Raw genomic sequence first — 23,810 nt, forward strand, 5'->3', positions numbered from 1 at the left:
TCTTGAAGCTTTTGCAATAGTGATCAACTCTCTCTCAAGGCTTACCCAACACTTAGGAAAATAAGACTTTCTAGGAGCTCCTATTTCCTAACGCAAATTTTCCCCTAAAAAATAGAAATTTCTCATATTCCCTTGTGCAATTCCCAAGAGAAATTGATATGCCTTGATCCTTAAGCCTTTACACAAAAACCTGTGTACAATAAATAAATACATTTTTCCCTTCATTCAATCTCAATAGGAAATTCGAATTACATGACCTAGTAGGGATAAATTTAATAGCTGCTACAGTTAACTGAGAGTAAGTTGAGTCAACAGAAAGTCAACTACTCAACTAAACTCATATCTCTCTCTATTCTAGAACTAGAGATCAATTAATTGACAGGAACTAGAGTTAACTCCACTAGTTAGCTAATTTTAGCCATCAACTAGTCCACAACTCGTTGCATGCCATATAACTCAAATTAAGGGCCAATAACTCAGTGATAGGCAACATCACATGTGTTAATTGAAATCTAACTCAAGCAACTATGAGATTGAATTCAAATAAGCCATTCCTTGCTACATTTTCAACACTCGCTCTTAGCGAGGAAGGGATTCTTAGAAGAACCTCATCCACCTGGATTTTTCCTCAGCTCTACAAACTTCTTTATTGATGCAATTGCTCCCTCTAATCTAGAAAGAGCCATGTACCTTGTGTATCTAGGTGTTTGCTTCTTGGTGTTGGAGGATTCAACTCTCTTTTGAACTCCCTTAACCAAATCGCCTGCCCACCTGACTCACAATTTCCCCATACTAGAAGTCGACTGAGTGGCTACCTCCACTCACCCTAGGCTATGGTCCTCATCATCATCCTATTGGGCAGCCCCACTTCCAACTAGCTTAGACTGAAACTGAGATACTAGTTGAAGCTTCATCTTAAGAGTTATATCCTGCTCTCGCACAACCACCACATATCTACTCTAATAACTCTTTGCCTTACTATTTAAGATAGCACATGCATCAACCTCCAATTTGTAGAGTTTCTTTATCCTAACACCAATCTGATTGACTTGTCTTGAAGCAAAATGCTTGAGGTAGGCCTTCCCTTTGCTAAATACTACACCATACCCTTTGTCTTCAAGGACTGCTACTGAGACAAGGTTTTTCTTCAATCCTGGGACATACATCACATTCTTGAGATGGAGAAGGGAACCAGACTCCCTCTTAAATCTCATTGTACCAACTCCTTTGGTCATGTATCTTCCATCATCTCCAAGCTCGATATGGAATTGCATGTCTTTCTCCTCCAAACTGCTGAAGAATTATTTATTCCTTGTCATGTGGAATGAAGCCCTTGAATCAATATACCACACACTACCTCGAACTGAGATTTCCATGCAAGCTATCAAAGAGAAATCCAATTTAAATTGAGAAGAGAGTGCTTCTCCTCCTACTGTTGTTGCATCATGCTTGTTGGATTTATTGTTTGGACATTTTGTAGCATAATGTATGAACTCATGACAATCAAAACACTTAATCTTTCTAAGATCTTTCTTTTCCTTGCCTCTATTTTGATTTGCCTCGATTTTTCCTTGGGCCTTCTTGCCCTTGATTGTCTTCCCTTTGCCAGCTAAAGAAAATTTCTCCTTGTATTCTGTCCCATATGAGACTCCATCCCTTATGTTCCTCTTTATCTCTTCTTGCACAAGATTTGTCCACAGTCTCTCCCAATCATGGAGCTTATCTCTGCCATTCACTGCATCCTAGAAACTATGCCAATATTTATGAAGCCCATGAAGAGAAAGGCTTACAAGATCTGTTGGTGGAACTGTCTCTCCAACACCTCCAAGTTTATCCCTCACTTAAGCAAACTTGGATAGAGATGTAACAATGGTCTCATTCTTTCCCATTTGAATGTTCCTCAATTTGTCCTTTAAATCAAGTTTTTTGGTAGCACTACTGCTTTTGAATAGATTAGTGAGGGCCTTCCACGTCTAGAATGTTGTACTCTTCCCATGAAAATTTGGAAACATATGGTCTCTGACACCTTCTAGGATCATCCTCCTAGCTTTGGAAGTGTCCTTCTTCCATTGAGCCAATTGTTGTTCATCTGATGCAGGAGGTTTAGGAATATCAGTTTTGATGTATTCCAAAACCCCATTATAATTTAACACAACCTCCATTTTTTCTGTCCATTCACAAAAGTTTGAAGTCCCTTCAAGGGAATAATTTTTCCTCAAACATAGCATGACATGATTCTTGCACCTATATAATTCCTGCACTAACTGATCTTCTCTTCAATGTGATTTGAATCTGATCAAGGAAATATGTCTCTATCTTGTTTTGAACTCTGATACCATTTATAAAATCCTTGAAACCTTGCAACTATTAATGAGATCAAACTGATCTCAAAAGCACAAGATTTCTCTACCAAAAATTCGCGGAAATAAAACAATGAAAAGAAACACAATCACACATAGAACGCAAAATATATCCAGGGAGCCCAACAAGGAAAAACCCCTCTTTCTTGTGTTAGAATCAACTGATAAATATGATCTATTACATAGAAATTGATTTAAGTCTGAAGCTCCCTGCAATACTGATCAACTCTCTCTCAAGGCTTACCCAACACTTAGGAAAACAAGGCCTACTAGGAGCTCTTATTTCCTAGCATAAATATGCCCCTAAAATATAGCAATTTATCCTATTTCCTTGCACAATTCCCAAGAGAAATTTCTTTTCCTTGATCCTCAAGCCTCTAAACAAAAACCTATGTACAATAAATAAATACATATGTGCCTTCATTCAATCTCAATAGGAAATTCGAATTGCATGACCTACTAGAGCTAAATTTAGCAGTTGCTACAGTTAACTGAGAGTAAGTTGAGTTAAAAGAAAGTCAACTACTCAAATAAACTCATATCTATCTCTATTCTAGAACTAGAGATTAGTTAACTGAAAGACACTAGAGCTAACTCCACTAGTTAGCAAATTTTAGCCATCAACTAGTCCACAACTCATTGCATGCCATCTAACTTGAATTAATTTCCAATAACTCAGTGATAGGCCACATCACACTTGTTAACTAAAAGCTAACTCAAGCAACTATGATATTGAATTCGAATTAGCATCTTTGGCTAACGCACAAGTCAAATAAGTCTTTCCTTGATACATTTTCAACACCTTATATAGCCCTATGTCATCATAACGGTAAGCCAAGGCAGGTAGCTTCAATTGTCATTTACTTGTAGGATTTGGATTTAAGAAATGATATGACTTTTTTTGTTACACATGCTGAGGAAAAATTTTGTAATTAAGTTGGGGGGAGAATGTATCATATCTATTGTATGATATCATTGTACCCCAATTCGGTAATTACCATTTGGCTGACACACAATACACTTATCGTAATTCAGTGATTACCCATTGTCATGGTTACTCCTGCTGTCATTTCTGAAAATCAATGTGATTACTTGGAAATCATTCTTAGTAGTTTTCATTTATGATGAAATTCTTGAATTCAACGAAAGAGTAACCTTAATTAGTCCCTACCCATTTCCAAATTTCATTTGACTAATATTCTCTACCCTAGCAAGTGTTTATATGTACCAAATGCAGCCCTGTAACAGTATCTTATTAGTTTTGAGCAATAACAGTCTCTAAAATAGCCATGGGAGGAGTGGTCATATATCATGAACTAGACTCCATTGATGCACTTCTACCCCCTCCATAAGCCCCAGAAATATTTAGGAATTCAAGGTGGTTAGTCTACTTTGTGAAGTTGCACGGTTTGAATGAACAAATTGCTATGGAATTCACACAGGCTCGACAGGAACAACATTCAGAGGTTAGAGGATTTAGAATTTATATTACAGAGGACATAATTGCCAAGGTGACAAGTTTACCTTAGACATGGGCTTATTGGTTTTCTATGAAAATAGTAGTTCCAATAGCTAGGGAAACATTTTTACAGCCAGGAGAGGAAGTAAGGAGAAAGGAGAGAGGTATTGTTAGAACATCCCTTCCTCACCCTTGGGGTGATGTGCATTTCTTTATTCAAAAGTTCATTACTTGTGAGGGACGTTTTGGGATAGTATTCAATTATCATTTTCAGTTATCGACACATATTTGTAATGGACAGTTGATAAATTTTCCCTATTATTTCCTAAAACATTTAAAACATATGGCATAGGTGGTGCTGGAAAAAAATTCAAACACCTGCTTAACAAACCATGCACTCATCAAGTTAATCATAATTCATTCATTGCAACAGCAGGGAAGCACATGGACTGGTTTATTAGCGAATTCACATGCACCGACCACTGAAACAAAGGAAAGTGAAAGTGAAGAACAAGAGGTAAGTTCTTAAACAACATCAGAAGATAGAGCAGTTACACCTCCCAAACAACACTTCCTAGACAAAGAAGAGTAATTACACCTCCTAGACCCCATCATAGAAACCCTAAGATATGGAGTTCCATAAGAACATTTTTTGGTACAACCATTAAAGGAAAAAGAGCATGCACTAAAGAACATGTGGATATATCCAGTGGACAATTTGAGGATAATTATTATGGATTCCCTATTGAGGAAGAAGGGCCTAACATAGAGACTGTTGAAATAGGGGCACCTGGAACAAGGTCAGTTAAAGCAAGGGTTCCTGAAATAGAAATGCCTGAGGAATCTAAGGAAGTATCTAAAAAATATACTCCTGTACAAATTGCAGCAAAAAAGAGGAAATTGAATCCATTGGGTGGAAAGAATCCCAAGAAGAGATTGTAGGTAATTGTTACACCATCAAGTACCCTAATATCTGAGGAGTGTACTGATATAACAGAACCAAAGGAGTTTGAGGGATAATAGAATGAAGAGAAATGAGAATAATTTGTAAAATAACATACCCCAGCACCTGAATTTCATGTTGTTCCACCTAAATCAAAGGAACTTGAGGAATAGTAGAAAGAGGAGTAGCTCATTAAGGAACAAGAAGATGTCTCTTTAACAGGTAAGTCTGAAATTTAACTCCTTATTCAACAAATTAATAAATTGGAGGAAAATGAGAATTTAAGGAAACAATTTGCCATGGTTGAAGGGAATCTTAAGTCTAGAAAACAAAGTGGATTGGAAACCCTGGTAGAAGTAGCAAAAGTAATGTTACTTAGATTATGTGATGGATGTAAGGAAGTGTTGGAGGAAGCTGATGCAGGGTTACCCCCGCTTACAACCACAGTATGCATATAAAATGCATAAGCACATTAGTCCCAGGAATTTAAAAACTCTCTAAGGAGTCCAATCTTCATTTACTAAGGTTTTAGGCCCCTTTCATAGTCTCAAGTGGAATGATTTATAGACTAATAAATTCTAACCCTTAACTCACCTTTTCCTTTATATCGGAACTCAATCACCCCTTATAAACTTTAGTTTAAGCCTTATCCGTGCTTTAGGCCTTCATAGCATTGTTGCCGCATATATATAAAAAACCCCTCTTTAACCTTTGGTTAATGCGGACTTAACCACCAAACCTTCAATCGGCACTTTATTTCTATTATACATAGAAATACACATAAATGGCATAAACTTACCTTTTCCGCCTTTTTAAAGCCTTTGCACAGTTTCCGAGGTACACCTTTATCGCAATCAGGTATCGGCTCCTCCGCGGGTCACATTAATACACACCTCCTCCGCATCCGATATGCGATTAAACTGTCAGACTTCAAATATAACAAACACGCCCATATAATCATGTCAGGTTCGCTTCATATCGCTTGTTTCATTTCCACTCCGATCTTCTCATTACACAAAAAACACATGGAACCCCGCTCCAATGCTTAAGGCCAGAACTCAAATGTAATTGAGTCCGCCTTACCTTTATATCGGAACTCAATCACCCCTTATAAACTTTAGTTTAAGCCTTATCCGTGCTTTAGGCCTTCATAGCATTGTTGCCGCATATATATAACAAACCCCTCTTTAACCTTTGGTTAATGCGGACTTAACCACCAAACCTTCAATCGGCACTTTATTTCTATTATACATAGAAATACACATAAACGGCATAAACTTACCTTTTCCGCCTTTTTAAAGCCTTTGCACAGTTTCCGAGGTACACCTTTATTGCAATCAAATATCGGTTCCTCCGCGGGTCACATTAATACACACCTCCTCCGCATCCGATATATGATTAAACTGTCAGACTTCAAATATAACAAACACGCCCATATAATCATGTCGGGTCCGCTTCATATCACATGTTCCATTTCCACTCCAATCTCCGAATTACATAGAAAACACATGGAACCCCGCTCCAACGCTTAAGGCCGAAACTCAAATGGAATTGAGTCTGCCTCTATAAACTTTTGGGTCCGCGCCTTTCAACCATTTCCGAAGCGCTACTCCTTCCTTCCTCCGATCTCCGATCCAATCAGGACCGTAGATCTGGCTTTCGATCCGACAGTTGCGATTAAATCACTATCGCTATTGCCATATTTAAAAGGGTCGTTCCAACCTCGTTCCAATAGCTCCAATTAAATCTTGACCATTGATCTAGTGATCGATCCAACGGTCGAGATCCTTCCCCGTTCCAAAAGTCGCTTGACAGTCTTCCGCCATTGATCTACACTTAGTAGATCCAATGGTCCACGATGACTTCGGATAGACAACAAGCATGAAGAATAACCACCTGAAAAAGTGGTTTTCCCTCTCTCCTTTGCTGCTACGTGTCGCTCGTCTAGTGGGATCAGGTGTTCACTCCTCAATACCACTTACCACTTCTCACTCGTCCGAAATACCACTTGTGTGTTCAAACCAACTTTCTTTGTTAAAATTCACTGATGCAATATTTTGACACTACCCCATGCGATATGATCTGGACCGTTGATCTATAAGATCTAATGGTTGTTGTGTGCTGGCACCTCACTTCTCCATTCATCCCTTTCACTTGGTTTTTATGCTGTTTCTTCAATTTTTCTTTGTGGTTCAAGTTTCTTCAAAAGGTTCTGGGTTTTCTGCTATTTTTTTGCGCACTCTTCCTCCTGATCTTAACTTCGCATGCTCCTTTGATCAATGTCACTTCAGATCATTTCTTGATCCTTCAAGTGGATTCAATGATCCATTACGATTCCTCTGAATCGTTCTTCTCCTCTATGTAGTTCTACAGAACTCTGTCTGCAACCTTTGTTACAGAACCTATGAGTTCATGCATAAATCAATCATTACATACTTATTTCATACATTAGACAGTTCCCGAATAACCTATGTATATATAAATATGAAAAACTGCTTAGTGTTGAGACTCTCTGTCTCTCAGGCCGGATCTTCGATATCAGTGTCCTCCTCCTCTTTACTCTGCCCATAGGCTTACATTTATACCAGAAAGGTTCTGTTGAACTAATTCTAGTTCAAACCCTTAATCTACTGAACTTATGCCTAAATGTCCTCTAAGTCCCTAAGAACTCTCTCTAGTTCCTCGAATCATGAAATTGCCTTAAGAGTTATAATTGGCTTCTAACTCTTTTGTCATTATTAACCACTCATGTTCTCCTTAATTCGAGAGAATTTACAACATCTAATTAATTCTTATCCTACTCACTCAAAAGCCTAAATATTACGTTAATTCATCACTTAGGAATCCAACTTCTTTAAAACACATGACCCCCTATGTCTACTAAAATACAATGATTTTCTCTTGGATTGAATGCTCCTTCATCAAACTCCAAAAGTAGAAAATATTCATGATCTCCTCATCATGTGTCTTCATAAGTTGATAGAAAACCTCTAGGGTCCCAAACTTTAGTTTGTAACCGCCCAAATTCTTTTCTCCTTTCTTTCTGTTGTATGTCTACTATTTTCTGTTTCATCTTCCTTTCTTTGTCAATCAGGTTCAAATTTTGATTGATCATGCTTTCTGCTACTATCACTTTCCTCCATATGGACTGCTTCATCATTAACTGCAATAGCTCTTCAATCTCCACCTATAGCATATATTTGGGCTGGTCCATATTCTGCCATTCTCTGTTACCTCTTTCTCTCTGCTTCAGGTTGGTGTTGTCCACTAACTCTTCAAATTGTTGTTTATTTTCTTCCCTTTGAAGTTGTCGGATTCTTACTTTTTCTTCTACTTTTGCTCTTGTTCCAACTTTTTCTACCCTAGATATTGTTGTAGTCACTGCTCTAGGTACCACTGTAGACATTGCTTCCACCCAAACTTCCTTAACATCTTTAAGGATATCTCCCTCTGCAATGTCTAATTTCTGCATTTACTTCCGACTTTCCAACATTCTCTCCAGCAATTGAACATTTATGTTCCATGGATTAAATACTTCCACGGAATCTTCGTCTTCCATTTTTATTTAGCTGCTCATCTGTACCAAATTTTCTCCAGCATCTGCAACTAAACTTGCATTCACAAAAAATTTGTTAAAATAAAAAACATAAGGCTTCAGTGCCTTATTTTCCTTTGGCAACAATTTAGTTTGTTGCTTTGTTTCTTTCTCCTCTGTCAACACATCAATATGTTGTTTTGAATTCTCAAAAGAATTCATGAGACTATCAATTAGCCTCTCCTCCACATCATTTGTTTCAATGATGCCTCCCTGCTTTTGTTCACAGTAGTGAACTTCTTCTTCCTTAGCCTGCTGCTGGTTAAATCTTCTTTGAAATTGTTTGATTCTTACTGCCTCCCTTTCATCCTTACCCTCTTGTTCTTTAAGAACCTCCATATCACCTTCAAACAATCTTTGTCCTTCCCCAATGACATTCATTGGATCATTTCTTTGGGACAACATTTCTTCAGTCTTCATTGGAATAAGACTGCCATCTTCCTCCTCTATGACAGTTCTAACATTTGTTGCCTACTCCCGAGTGACTCTTCTATCTCCTTCTGGTTCTGAGATCTTGCCATCTCAGTCTTGATCTGAACAGATTTTAGATTCTACCCCTTCTCCTCTTGTGATGTACCTGCAATCATCCACAAATTATTAATTTTAAAATCATAAGACCTGGTAGTCTTACTCGACTCTTCAGTCATCACATTTCCTTGCTGCTCTGAGTCTTCTATGTGATTCATCTCCTCAAGCTCAACTTCATCTCCTTCCTTCACAAGGAATGGTTCTTTACTTGTAAGAGCTCCAATCATTAATTTGTTAATTGTAACAACTCAATACTTTCCTCCTTTGAGAGGTCTTCTTCATCATACTCTACATTGGAGTACCTTTTATCCCCTAAAACACATTGCTCCTCATACTTCAGTTCAAGAGCTCTATTCAGCTTCACTTCATAGTATTCATCTTCTGTCAGATACTCCTCCATGCTTTCGATAGCTTCACAAGACTGTCTATCCTCTCTTATGCATCCTGCAAGCACACCAAAACTATTAGGTTCAAAAACACAAGGCTTGATGGCCTTATACATCAGCTCTTCATCTTTAGTCAGCATCTCCTCATGCTGTTTTGAACTATCCCAATAGTCCATGAGATCTTCACTTGATCTCCATTCTTTAGCTTCAGTGTAGTCTTCACTTTCTCCCAGAATTTCTCCCTGTTCTGGTTCACAAATGGACTCTTCCATTTCCAACTCAACTTCCTTGAGTTTTTCCCTCAGCCACTTTACTTGCTTTTGCTATAGCCTTCTCTACATCTCATGCCACTCCACTGGCTTCTTCCTTAATACCCAACCTTGTCTCTGGTTTTCTTCTAGCTGCATTGTTAACACATCAAGTTCTTTTCTTATCTCAGCCAACTCCTTGTCAATCTCCTCTTGACTCAGTCTCTTGCCATCTACTTTGGCATTCTTCTTCTCATATCTTCTATTGTGGCTTCTCTCTGAACCTCTGTTATGACTATCAGTAGTCATCTTCTTCTCCTCTTTCTTCATAAGCTTATCACTCATCTGCAACAAGCCTCTGCAATAGCTAGTCCTCCTCGCTGAAATCTTACCTCATTGAGCTCTCCTCACTCAGTCTTTTGGTAAGCACGGGTCATCTATCTAGAACCTCCTCTTGAGCAACACCTTTGCTCCTTCTAGGCTTCTGCAATCTTTCACTCTCTCTTGAGAACACTTCAGATGTCCTCTCACTGTCCAATCTCTTGTTGGATTCTTCAGGTTCACCACCACTTCTCCTTCAAAGTGTTTTCCTTACTCTACCTTCAAGAACACATATGGTTCTCCTCTCACAGCTTATCTTGTTGTCCTTTGCTGAGATGCTTCATTTGCAACCACAATCTTCAATTCCAATTTGAAACAAAACACACTATCTTACCTCCAAGATCTATGTATGGTCTTATTCCCCCATTCTTCTACCCTTTGAATGGATTGTCCTCTATTTGGTATCCAAGTCCTCTTTCCTACAAAACTTGTACTAAGCAATATTGCTCTCACTTTTCTTCAAGGAATCCTCTGTTCCTGTCTACTCCAAGCCTCTGCTGGAACTGCTACAATCTCCCAGGAACTTCAAAAGTTCCCCTTACAATCTTCTGTTGTAGTCTCTATCATTCATTCACTTAACTTATGCACATTACCTTCTTCTATGTGCAAACTCCTTTTCATAGGAAATCTTTCCCCGCTCTGATTACAATTCTGCTATGATACCACTAATGATGCAGGGTTACCCCCACTTACACCCACAATATGCATATAAAATGCATAAGAATAGTAGTCCCAGGAATTTAAAAACTCTCTAAGGTGTCTAATTTTCATTTACTAAGGTTTTAGGCCCCTTTCATAGTCTCAAGCGGAATGATTTATAGACTAATAAAGTCTAACCCTTAACTCACCTTTTCCTTTATATCGGAACTTAATCACCCCTTATAAACTTTAGTTTAAGCCTTATCCACGCTTTAGGCCTTCATAGCATTGTTGCCGCATATATATAACAAACCCCCCTTTAACCTTTGGTTAATGTGATCTTAACCACCAAAACTTCAATCGGTGCTTTATTTCTATTATACATAGAAATACACATAAATGGCATAAACTTACCTTTTCCGCCTTTTTAAAGCCTTTGCACAGTTTCCGAGGTACATTATCCGGACTTAAACAGGAACGCAATAAAACACATAGATAACCATAAAGACAGATATGCAGCGGAAATAATACTTCATTTTATTACTGTAAAATACTGAGATATGCTTACAAACAGAAATGGAAATAAACCAGCTAGGGCGATGGTAGCTTATCTCTGAGAAGAGATGTGGCGGCTACATGCCTCTGAACTGTTCTGAACTGTGTTACAATGAGGCTCTAAGGCATATTTATTGTTGAGAAACAATGGAAAACCCTTCACATCCCAAAACCTAACCCTAGAAGATGAAACGCCAAATTGTGGGCCCCGTTTGGGTAAATTGGTACATCAATTTCCCGGGGTCGTAAATTTGGCATACGATCTCCGTTTGACGCGTACGATAGCTCGTTACAAAGATCTATCCGAGTACTACCACTTTGGGAGACAACATGGACCCATGTTGCCCCAGATTTCTCAAAAAACGTCATTTAGGGCCTCAAAACGGCTCTGGAAGTTCAGGACCCAAAAAACTGCTAAAAATAGTAAGTTGTGCTACAATTAAGGAAACTGAAAATGCTGAAAGAGACAGTCATGGGGGTCTAAATGGGATAGGTGGGTGGCCATCAACATCCACCTGGATCATTCCTCCCCCCTTAGGAAGCAATGGTCCCCATTACATTGAGTTCCTCCCTGAGATGAGGAAGCTTCTACTGAGCTGGTTCTTTGGTGAGCTATTCTGCAATCTCTGCTGTGACCAGAAATGGTGGGAAGCATGGTCGACGATGGTCCACATTGAACACTCAGTGCAAGCGAAGGAATGGAGGAATGTTGTGCTTCAAAGCATTGTTTCCCGTAGCCTTGGTACTGGTGTAAGGACCATGTCGGAGTGGTCGGAGCTTCTGATGGGCTCTTGTAAGGCGTTCTTTCTGCAGATGTAACCAAACTTTGTCGCCCACCTGAAACTTATGTGGTACCCCTGTGGGTGAGGAGAAGTTGTTCCTGTGTTCTGTCATGACCGTATCCCTTTGCTGCTGCTGCTGCGTGGAGGAACCCTTCGCGGGGGTCATGGATGTGATGACAATCTTCCCCTTACTTTGGGAGTGAACCAGACAGATGAATTTCCTGGTCTGGGAGATGAGCTTGCTGCATTTCTTAGCGGTGATCAAAGATGTGGTGGTAGGTGGGGCTACCTCCGGTATCCTGTATAATGAATTATTCAAAGAAATAATGACAGCACGAGGCCTGGACTCATACACAGCATGTCGCCTCCACAAGTATGGCTAGCCTAATAATACATCACAAACATCCAGAGGTGTAACATCACACAATACCTCGTCTGTGAAGGGTTTGATGCTGTAGGGAAGGTGGCATTGCTGGCGAACTTTCAAATCTCGTCCTTCGTGAAGCCACCCGATACTATACGGCTGCGGGTGCGGTGTAGTCGGTAGGCCCAACCGCTTCACGACCTCTGCTGAAATGAGGTTCTTTTGGCTGCCACTGTCGACAATGAATTGCAGCGGCGAACCCTTCACCCACATCTGTGAGTGGAAAAGATGCTCCCCCTCTTCTGGATCTGCAGGTTCATTCTTCTGGATCTTGGTAGTGGCAACAGTGGCGCTGGGATCCGCATCAATGATCTGCTTCCCTTTGCCATTCCCCTTGTCAGGTTCTGGCTCAGGGTCAGAACATGCATCTGATTTGGAAGCCTTCAACTCGGCCACCAGCGACTGCTTGGTCCGACACTCACTTGTGTTATGAGTGGGACTCTTGTGGAACTCACACCACTTTCCTATGTCCTTCTTCGGCTTCGTGGTGTTGTTCTTTTCTTGCGGCTTCGACGGGTTGTCTTGGGTCACCCCGCCTTGGCTTTGTCCTTTGGGCTTCGGATTTGCAGATCCAAAGTCTCGCTTCTTCTGTTTGAACTTTTGCTCGATTTTGACAGCGTATCGGTATGCTGTGCCGAGTGAGGAGATGTTCAAGAACCCCATCTCTTCCTGGATGTATCTGTGTAGGCAGCCGCGGTATTTGAGTACCAGATGCAGCTCAGAATCTTTGATACCCAACTGTGTGCGAAGGGTATGAAAAATGTTTGTGAACTCCGGCACATCTTGGTCTCGTCCCTGCCGCAGTGTGGTCCATTTGATGTATTTGTCCTCATAGCTTTCGAAAGGGTAGTACTTCTCCTTGATGGCATCCCGAAAGTCATTCCAAGTGGGTGCGGCTGAAAATAGTGAGCCTGTACTTTCATCCTTCTGCTCGCAGTAGGTTTCCCACCAGTCCTTGACGTGGGGGGCTGCTTTGAGAAGAGCAAAAGCAATCCTTTCCCGATTTGAAAATTCATGAACAGAAAAATACCCATCTAGCAGATTTAACCATTTATCTATGGCATCTGCGTCTATTTGACCCTCGAAGATGGGGATTTCAAAATTAACGTGTACCTTAAACGGTGTGGCGTTTCCAGAGTCGCTGTTGGAAGCCAATGCGTCGCCTCTGGGTAGCCGCTGAAGGATCTGCGCAAAGCTATCCATCATCGCGTTCCTTTGCCGCTCGAGCGCTTCTTCGAGCAAGATTTTGATAGGATCTCCTGCCCCCTCATCTTTCTTCTCATCCGCCATGGGAGGCCGTCGGGATTTGCGAGGCTGGGCTTGCAAAGGTTCGACCAGTTCAAGCCCTAACTCCTTATATCCCGACCTCGTTGGGGACATGCAAAGGAAAACAGAGAAAAAGCAAACCGCTCTGATACCACTGATCCGGACTTAAACAGGAACACAATAAAACATAGAGATAACCATAAAGACAGATATGTAGCGGAAATAATACTTCATTTTATTACTGTAAAATACTGAGATATGCTTACAAACAGAGATGGAAATAAACCAGCTAGGGCAATGGTAGCTTATCTCTGAGAAGAGATGTGGCGGCTACATGCCTCTGAACTGTTCTGAACTATGTTACAATGAGGCTCGAAGGCCTATTTATTGTTGAGAAACAATGGAAAACCCTTCACATCCCAAAACCTAACCCTAGAAGATGAAATGCCAAATTGTGGGCCCCGTTTGGGTAAATTGGTACATCAATTTCCCGGGGTCATAACTTTGGAATACGATCTCCGTTTGACGCGTACGATAGCTCGTTAGAAAGATCTATCCGAGTACTACCACTTTGGGAGGCAACATCGGTCCATGGATCCATGTTGCCCTAGATTTCCCAAAAAACGTCGTTTAGGGCCTCAAAACGGCTTCGGAAGTTCAGGACCCGAAAAACTGCTAAAAATAGTAAGTTGTGCTACAATTAAGGAAACTGAAAATGTTGAAAGAGACAGTTGTGGGGGTCCAAATGGGATAGGTGGGTGGCCACCAACATCCACCTGGATCAGTACACCTTTATCGCAATTGGGTATCGGCTCCTCCACGGGTCACATTAATACACACCTCCTCTGCATCTGATATGTGATTAAACTGTCAAACTTAAAATATAAAAAACGCTCCCATATAATCCTGTCGAGTCCTCTTCATATCGCTTGTTGCATTTCCCCTCCAATCTCTACATTACACAGAAAATACACGGAACCCTGCTCCAACACTTAAGGCCGGAACTCAAATGGAATTGAGTCCACCTCTATAAAATTTCGGGTCCATGCCTTTCAACCATTTCCGAAATGCTACTCCTTCCTTCCTCCGATCTCCAATCCAATCAGGACCGTAGATTTGGCTTCCGATCTGACAATTGTGATTAAATCGCTATCGCTATTGCCATATTTAAAAGGGTTGTTCCAACCTCGTTCCAATAGCTCTAATTAAATCTTGATCATTGATCTGGCGATCGATCCAATGGTCGAGATCCTTCCCCGTTCCAAAAGTTACTTGACAGTCTTCCACCATTGATCTACAGTTAGTAGATCCAACAGTCCATGATGACTTCAGATAAACAACAGGCACGAAGAATAACCACCCAAAAAAGTGGTTTTCCCTCTCTCCTTCGCTGCTACGTGTCGCTCGGCTAGTGGGATTGGGTGTTCACTCCTCAATACCACTTACTACTTCTCACTCATCTGAAATACCACTTGTGTGTTCAAACCGCCTTTCTTTGTTAAAATTCACTGATGCGATATTTCAACACTACCCCATGCGACATGATCTAGACCATTGATCTATAAGATCTAACGGTTGTTGTGTACTGGCACCTCACTTCTCTGTTCATCCCTTTCACTTGGTTTTTATGTTGTTTCTTCAATTTTTCTTTGTGGTTTGGGTTTCTTCAAAAGGTTCTGGGTCTTCTGCTATTTTGCTGCGCACTCTTCCTCCTGAGCTTAACTTTGCATGCTCCTTTGATCGATGTCACTTTAGAGCATTTCTTGATCCTTCAAGTGGATTCAATGATCCATTACGATTCCTCCGAATCGTTCTTCTCCTCTGTATAATTCTACAGAACTCTATCTGCAACCTTTGTTATAGAACCTATGAATTCACGCATAAATGAATAATTACATACTTATTTCACACATTACACAGTTCCTAAATAACCTCTGTATATATAAATATGAACAATTGATTACATGTCGAGACTCTCTGTCTCTCAGGCTTGATCTTCGATATCAGTGGCCTCCTCCTCTTTACTCTGCTCATAGGCTTACATTTATACCAGAAAGGTTCTGTTGAACTAATTCTGGTTCAAACCCTTAATCTACTGAACTGACTCCTAAATGTCCTCTAAGTCCCTAAGAACTCTCTCTAGTTCCTCGAATCATGAAACTGCCTTAAGATTTATAATTGGCTTCTAACTCTTTTGTCATTATTAACCACTCATGTTCTCCTTAATTCGAGTGTTGGGTCCCTATAATACTAGTGATTACCCCATTACTATTGTAGTTATACCCCTTATTAATATTGTTGTTCCCCTATTGCCCCCATATTGTTATTACTGTGCCCCATAGAATCCCTCTATTGTTATTTTGGTGGCTTTATATTATTATTGTTAGGTCGGCTGGATTATATTGTGACTCCTTAGACTCCTATATATAGAAAGGAGGTTTTGTCATTTGAATCATTCAAGAATTGTTCATTTATGTAACATAAAGGAGGTTGCCCCCTCGAAGAGGCTAAATTCTAAGGCGTTGATCTATCTTTTCTATCTTTTCTTGAGCTGGTTTCATAACATTTGGTATCAGAGCTTTGGATTCTAGGGTTTCGCTGCTCCAAACAGGTCATCATGGAATTTTCACTATAATGTTTTTTCTGCGACATTTCAGAATTTGCAAAAAAAACCCATTTGAGAAGAAATTGTACTGAACCTCGGGTCCGAATTTCAGATCTTTTTGCGCTATATTTGCAGAGATATGATCTAAGGAAGTTGGTCTTTTTGCAGACTCCTGAATTACATTCCAAACAGGTGACCTGGGGAAAATCGTCACAAATTTCTCTTTGGGGATCGGATTGAAATTTCATCAGAAGGTACAGAAAGAGGATGGAATTTAGTTTCTTGTATGAATTTTTCAGATCCAAAGGTCGAAACAGTGACTCGTGGCATGTCATACAAGTTCGCTCTACTGAGCTAGTCTATAATCAAGTCACTGTGGGAGATTTCGCATAACTCTTCCTTGAAGAATCCAATTTGGGTCAGACTTATGGCATTTGAAAGAGGACGCAGAAGGCTACTACAGGTCGCAATTTTAGAACTGGAGGATCTAAATTTACAGAGATACATCAGATTCAATATCAGGCTTCTATAAAGTGAAAAAAGGTGTGTAGTTTTTTTTTAAATTTTTGCGTAAGCTTAGTTTGAAGGAATTCAAAGGGCATAGTAAAACATTATTATCGGTAACTGATGCCCTGAGGAAAGAAAATGCAAACACCTAGTAAGGAACCTGAAAGCTCTAGCATGACTCATGAAGAAGAGGAAGAAATGCTACATGATATATCAAAATTACAAGAACAAGTGCAACAAATGTCACGCTCACAAAAGCTAACAGAAGCTAAGATAAATGGCGTGGAATCTAAGATAAAGGGCATGGAAGCTAAGATGGATGATTCAAAGACAGATTTGAAGAGAGACATGGCAGATTTGAAGACAGATTTGAAGACAGACATGGCAAATTTGAAGACAGATTTGACAAATTTTCTACAAGAAATACTTACTAATGGTGAAAAGGTTGTAAAGGAAACTCATGATGTGAACAAAAGAAATGTTAATCATGATTCCATAGACTCTAATGTTGGATCGAAGACCCACCATATTCCAAAAATCGATATGAGGAAGTTTGATGGCAAGGATCCCGCCACATGGATATTACAGATGGAGCAATTCTTCGATCTCAATAATGTGCAAAACACACAAAAGGTACGTATGGCAACTTTATATTTGGAACCAAATCAGTTTGTATGGTATCAATGGCTTTGCTCTCGTAAACAATTTATCACTTGGGCAATTTTTACGAAAGAATTGATAGCACATTATGAGGATACAAAAAGCAACACTTTTTTTAGCCAATTGATAAGTCTCAAACAAAAGGGTTCAATAATGGAGCACATTGAGGAGTTCCAAAAATTGAACATAAGGGTAAAAGATATTCCAGAGGAGCATAGGATTGATGTGTTCATAGGGTCTTTAAAGGATAATATCCAACATGATGTTCGCCTTTGGGAACCTGATTCATTAGAGAAGGCATTCAGGTTAGCAAGAAAAATGGAAAGCAAAATTATGGCAACCAGGAAGCATACCACTCACAACTATAAAGACGGAAGTGTTGTTGCTCCTAGTCTTCCACAACCTATAAGGTTGACACCACAACAATTGGAAGAAAAAAGAGCAAAAGGGCTTTGTTACAGTTGTGATAGCAAATACACTAAAGGTCATAAGTGTGCTGAGAAGAAATTATTCTACATAGATTGTGAAGAGGAAGAAGAAAAGGAGCAAGAAAGGTCAAAAGAAGAGGATATACTCCAGGAAAAAAGCCTAGATGAAGAACAAATAAATCCGACCATATCTTGTAATGCATTGGCGGGAATTACCACTCCTCAAACCATCAAGATAGAAGGACAAATCAAGAAGAAAAAGGTAATAGTGTTGATTGATTCAGGAAGCACCCACAATTTTATTCATTGTAAGGTAGCAAAAGAATTGAATTGCTTCCTATATCCAGCACCAGAGTGTCAAGTGATGATTGCAAATGGAGGAACAATAAATTGCTCTGGAAAGTGCCATAATATCAAGCTATCCATGGGAGAATATGTATTGACTAGCCCAATGCTTTCCATTCCAATGGGAGGTGCTGATGTTGTACTAGGAGTCCAATGGCTACAATCCTTGGGTACAATAGCTTTTAATTTTCAAGAACTTTTCATCAAATTTTCTACGGAAGGAAAGGAAGTTGAATTAAGGGGTATTGCAGGGAAACCAGGAAAGATAATCAGCTCTAATGGTATGACAAAGCTTCTAAAAAAGGAGCAAAGAGGTGTAATTGCACAATTATGTTCGCTAGATGTTTCCACATCGGAATCATCTATTTCTCCAGATCTCCAAAAAGTCCTGGACAATCATTCCAAGGTATTTGAGACTCCCAAAGGTCTCCCACCTATGCGTGATCATGATCATGCTATTCATCTGATTCCAGGAAGTGTTCCTCCAAACATCAGGCCGTACAGATATCCCTATGTCCAAAAGAGTGAAATTGAACGTATGGTTGCAGAAATGCTAGAGGCTGGTATAATTCAACCGAGTCAAAGTTCTTTCTCTGCTCCAGTAGTATTGGTGCACAAGAAGGATGGATCATGGCGCATGTGTCCGGATTATAGGGAGCTCAACAAGCTCACTATTAAAGATAAGTTCCCCATTCCTGTCATTGATGAATTACTGGATGAATTGCATGGATCAATTTACTTCACCAAGTTGGATCTTCGTTCAGGATATCATCAAATCAGAATGAAGATTGAAGACATTCCGAAAACAGCATTTAGAACTCATGAGGGTCATTATGAATTTTTGGTCATGCCTTTTGGCCTTACCAATGCACCTTCAACATTTCAAGGTTTGATGAATTCAATTTTCAAACCATTCCTTAGAAAATTTGTGTTAGTATTTTTTGATGATATACTAATCTACAGCAAGTCTTGGAAGGATCATGTTGAACATGTTGACAGGGTGCTACAACTATTGGAGGAGAAACAATTATATGCAAAAAGATCCAAATGTTTCTTTGGAGTCCAGGAGGTGGAATATTTGGGTCATATTGTATCTCATGAAGGAGTTAAGGTAGACCCTAGCAAAATTAAAGCCATTAAGGAATGGAAAATCCCCACATCCATAAAGCATCTGCGAGGATTTCTTGGGTTGACAGGGTATTATCGCAAGTTTGTTAAGAATTATGGGAGAATAGCAGCACCTCTAACAACATTATTGAAGAAAGATGCATTTTCATGGACTCCGGAAGCAACAAAGGCCTTTGAACATCTTAAAGAGGCAATGTGCCAAGCACCGGTCTTAGCTACACCGGACTTCACAAAAACCTTTATTGTGGAATGTGATGCTTCAGGAAATGGAATTGGTGTTGTTCTAATGCAAGATGAAAGACCCATTGCTTTTGAAAGTCGTCCAATCAAGGGAAAGTTTTTAAGAAAAGCTATTTATGAGAAGGAAATGTTGGCAATACTCCATGCACTTAAGAAATGGCGACCCTACCTAATGGGAAGACACTTCAAGGTAAAAACGGATCATGATAGCCTTAAATACTTTTTAGAACAAAGATTATCCTCTGAAGAGCAACAAAAGTGGGTCACAAAGATGTTGGGTTATGACTTTGAAATCATCTACAAAAAAGGGAAGCAAAATGTGGTGGCAGATGCACTCTCAAGAAAGGATGAGGATGTGGAAGCATTGTTGTGCGCCATTTCTATTATCCAACCAGATTGGATAAACGAAGCAAGGGAGGAATGGAAGAATGACGAAGAAGTGTGGGCACTTATTCGAAAGTTACAACAAGATTCCAGTACGTCTGATACATTTAGCTGGCAAAATGATTCGTTATGGTACAAAGATCGCTTATACCTCTGTAAGAATTCCCAGCTAAAACAAAAGATTCTTATGGAATTGCACACTTCTCCCTTAGGAGGGCACTCAGGATTTTTAAAAACTTACCACAGGGTTAAGAAGGAATTTTTTTGGGATGGCCTTAAATCAGATATTCAAAAGTTTGTGGCGGAATGTTTGGTTTGCCAACAAAATAAAGTTGAAACAATTAAGACACTGGGTCTATTACAACCTTTATCCATTCCAAGCCAACGTTGGGAGGAGGTTTCAATGGATTTTATCACAGGTTTACCCAAGTCTGAGGGAAAGAGTGTCATCATGGTGGTAGTTGACAGACTTACCAAGTATGCACACTTTTGTGCATTATCACATCCATTTAAAGCCAGTACAGTTTCTACTGCATTTATGGAAACAATTCAAAAGCTACATGGAAACCCAAAGATTATTGTAAGTGACAGAGATCCCATTTTCACTGGAAATTTTTGGACAGAATTATTTTCTTGTCTTGGTACTCAGTTAGCTCATAGCTCATCTTATCATCCTCAATCTGATGGGCAAACTGAGATAGTAAACAAATGTTTGGAAGGATATCTTCGTTGCTTTGTATCTGATAAACAAACACAATGGGTCAAATGGTTGCCTCTGGCTGAATGGTGGTATAACACTTCCTTCCATACAGCAACAAAAATGACCCCATTTATGGCACTTTATGGGTATCAACCACCATCCATCACATCATATTTAAGAGAAAATTCTAAGGTTCAGGCAGTGGAACATCACATCGAACATCAACAACAAGTCCTCCAACTCTTAAAGGATAACCTCGTGTTGGCACAAAATAGAATGAAAAAACAGGCAGATCAACATCGCAGTGAAAGAAGTTTTGATGTAGGTGATTGGGTATTCCTACGGCTACAACCATATAAGCAAATGTCCCTCAAGCAAGCTAAGAAGGATAATAAATTATCACCAAAGTATTATGGTCCGTACAAGGTGTTGCAAAAGATTGGTACTATGGCATACAAATTGGAGCTTCCTGCAGCTTCTCGATTGCACCCAGTTTTCCATGTTTCATGTTTAAAGAAGGTTATAGGCGACAAGCTCCCAGTTCAAACAATATTGCCAGAACTTGACGAGGAAGGAAAAATTATATTGGAACCGGAAGCAGTCACAGAAACAAGAACTCGACAGCTACGAAATCGATCAATTTCAGAGTATCTTATCAAGTGGAAGAACTTATCCGCTGAAGATTCCACATGGGAGGATGAGAATTTTATGCAAAAGTATCCAGAACTACTCAAGCGTTGAGGACAACACTTTTTTGAAGGAGAGGGGCATGTTGGTCCCTATAATACTAGTGATTACCCCATTACTATTGTAGTTATACCCCTTATTAATATTGTTGTGCCCCTATTGCCCCCATATTGTTATTACTGTGCCCCATAGAATCCCTCTATTGTTATTTTTGTGGCTTTATATTATTATTGTTAGGTTGGCTGGATTATATTGTGACTCCTTAGACTCCTATATATAGAAAGGAGGTTTTGTCATTTGAATCATCCAAGAATTGTTCATTTATGTAACGTAAAGGAGGTTGCCCCCTTGAAGAGGCTGAATTCTAAGGCGTTGATCTATCTTTTCTATCTTTTCTTGAGTTGGTTTCATAACATCGAGAGCATTTACAACATCCTCACAACATCTAATTAATTCTTATCCTACTCACTCAAAAGCCTAAATATTACATTAATTCATCACTTAGGAATCCAACTTCCTTAAAACACATGACCCCCTATGTCTACTAAAATACAATAATTTTCTCTTGGGTTGAATGCTCCTGCATCAGACTCCCAAAGTAGAAAATATTCATGATCTCCTAATCATGTGTCTTCATAAATTGATAGAAAACCTCCAGGGTCCCAAACTTTAGTTTGTAACCGCCCAAATTCTTTGCTCCTTTGTTGTTGCTATATGTCTGCTATTTTTTGTTTCATCTTCCTTTCTTTGTCAATCAGGTTCAAATTTTGATTGATCATGCTTCCTGCTACTATCACTTTCCTCCATATGGACTGCTTTAGCATTAACTGCCATAACTCTTCAATCTCCACCTCTAGCATATCTTTGGGCTAGTCCATATTCTGCCATTCTTTGTTACCTCTTTCTCTCTGCTTCAGGTTGTTGTTGCTGTCCACTAACTCTTCAAATTGCTATTTATTTTCTTCCCTTTGAAGTTGTCGGATTCTTACTTTTTCTTCTACTTTTGATCTTGTTCCAACTTTTTCTGCCCTAGATATTGTTGTAGTCACTACTTTAGGTACCACTATAGACATTGCTTCCACCCAAACTTCCTAAATATATTTAAGGATATCTCCCTCTGCAACATCTAATTTTTGCATTGAATTCCGACTTTCCAACATTCTCTCTAGCAATTGAACATTTCTGTTCCATGGATTAAATACTTCAACAGAATCTTCTTATTCCATTTTTATTTGGTTGCTCATCTGTGCCAAATTTCCTCTAGCATCTGCAACTAAACCTGCATTCACAAAACATTTGTTAAAATAAAAAATATAAGGCTTCAGCGACTTATTTTCCTTTGGCAACAATTCAGTTTGTTACTCTGTTTCTTTCTCCTCTGTCATCACATCAGTATGTTGTTTTGAATTCTCAAAAGAATTCATGAGACTGTCAGTTAGCCTCTCCTCCACATCATCTGTTTCAATGATGCCTCCCTGCTTTTGTTCACAGTAGTGAACTTCTTCTTCCTTAGTCTGTTGTTGGTTAACTCTTCTTTGAAATTGTTTGATTCTTACTGCCTCCCTTTCATCCTTACCCTCTTGTTCTTTAATAACCTCCATATCACCTTCAAATAATCTTTGTCCTTCCCCAATGACATTCGTTGGATCATTTCTTTGGGACAACATTTTTTCAGTCTTCATTGGAATAAGACTTCCATATTCCTCCTCTATGATAGTTCTAACATTCTACTGCCTACTCCCAAGTGATTCTTTTGTCTCCTTCTGGTTCTGAGATCTTTTCATCTCAGTCTTGATCTAAACAGATTTCAGATTCTGCTCCTTCTCTCTTACAAACTATAAAGTGTGTTCATCCTCCTGTGATGTACCTGCAATCATCCACGAATTATTAATTTTAAAATCATAATACTTGGTGGTCTTACTCGACTCTTCATCCATCACATTTCCTTGCTGCTCTGAGTCTTCTATGTGATTTAGCTCCTCAAGCTCAACTTCATCTCCTTCCTTCACAAGGAATGGTTCTTGTGTTGTAAGAGCTCCAATTATTAATTTGTCAATGAGTTCTTTCTTTTGTAACAACTCAATACTTTCCTCCTTTGAGAGGTCTTCTTCATCATACTCTAGTCCAGAGTATCTTTTATCCCCTAAAACACATTGCTCCTCATGCTTTAGTTCAAGAGCTCTATTTAGCTTCACTTCATAGTATTCATCTTCTGTAAGATACTCCTCCATGCTTTCAACAACTTCACAAGATTGTTTATCCTATCCTATGCATCCTGCAAGCACACCAAAACTATTAGGTTCAAAAACACAAGGCTTTGTGGCCTTATACATCATCTCTTCATCTTCAATGAGCATCTCCTCATGATGTTTCAAACTATCCCAATAGTCCATGAGATCTTAGCTTCAGTGTAGTCTTCACTTTCTCCTAGAATTTATCCCTGTTCTGTTTCACAAATGGACTCTTCCATTTCCAACTCAACTTCCTTGAGTTTTTCCCTCAGCCACTTTACTTGCTTTTGTTGTAGCCTTCTCTACATCTCATGCCACTCCACTGGCTT

This window comes from Pinus tabuliformis, chromosome X (assembly GCF_031772625.1).
Source record: "Pinus tabuliformis cultivar Carrire ecotype Pingquan chromosome X, CPIR1, whole genome shotgun sequence".
NCBI lineage: Eukaryota > Viridiplantae > Streptophyta > Pinopsida > Pinales > Pinaceae > Pinus > Pinus tabuliformis.